An 808-nucleotide genomic window follows, 5' to 3' on the forward strand; every position below is an offset into this window, starting at 1 on the left:
AATACAGTATGAAATTACTAAATTATTTATGGTTTTTTGTTCTTCGAAACATTCGTACAACCATTAGCCATCACGGTAAGATAAAAAATTTAAATACAGCAGTGTAGGTTAGCCAGGTTTAGGTTTATTTCTATAGTGATGTATATTGTCAGAATATTGCCTTTAAAAATAAATAAAGTTTATTAAGCTTTTTGTATTTTATAGGTTCTGAAATTTTCTTACGAGATACGAGGCACGTTAAAAGTCACGAATCAGTAACAATTTGTGAAAAAAAATGGAAAATTTAATCTCGGGTCGTCATATTTTATGCATGGATATTTAAAAAAATATACAAAAGGATAACAAGGGAAATGTCTTGTGACGTGGCAGCCGTAGGGCGCCCGTCACAAGGGCAAAAGAGCTCCGTTCGTGTGATTTCGCGCATACCGGAAAAAGGGGAAGGGAGTGCATAGAGTTTCCCAAATAAGTTTTGGCGAGTAAAAGCGACAGGTTCCGCGATCATATCGGTCGAGCGTAGAGGGGGGTTAATTAGCGAAGCGGATGCGGTCCCGCAAGTGGGATGGTCATCGCGCCCTACGATAATGTGCCCCCAACTCTCCTCGCCGACGCCGAAGGGCTGGGACCACAGGACACCGAGGGAACCAGAAGAAAGGAGAAACGTCATCAGCATCAAGGAAAGTCGCCGTTTAAATGGTACGTGAAACAGTACTTTAACCCTCGTATGCAAGAATATGTTATCGTTCCGATTTCGGCTGCCGCTGGCGATCTTTGTTTACAGCACGCTGCTAGACGCGGGACAGAGAGGCAA

The sequence above is a fragment of the Odontomachus brunneus genome, unplaced genomic scaffold, assembly GCF_010583005.1.
Source record: "Odontomachus brunneus isolate Ranch 3 - 2012 unplaced genomic scaffold, Obru_v1 Obru_scaffold_067, whole genome shotgun sequence".
NCBI lineage: Eukaryota > Metazoa > Arthropoda > Insecta > Hymenoptera > Formicidae > Odontomachus > Odontomachus brunneus.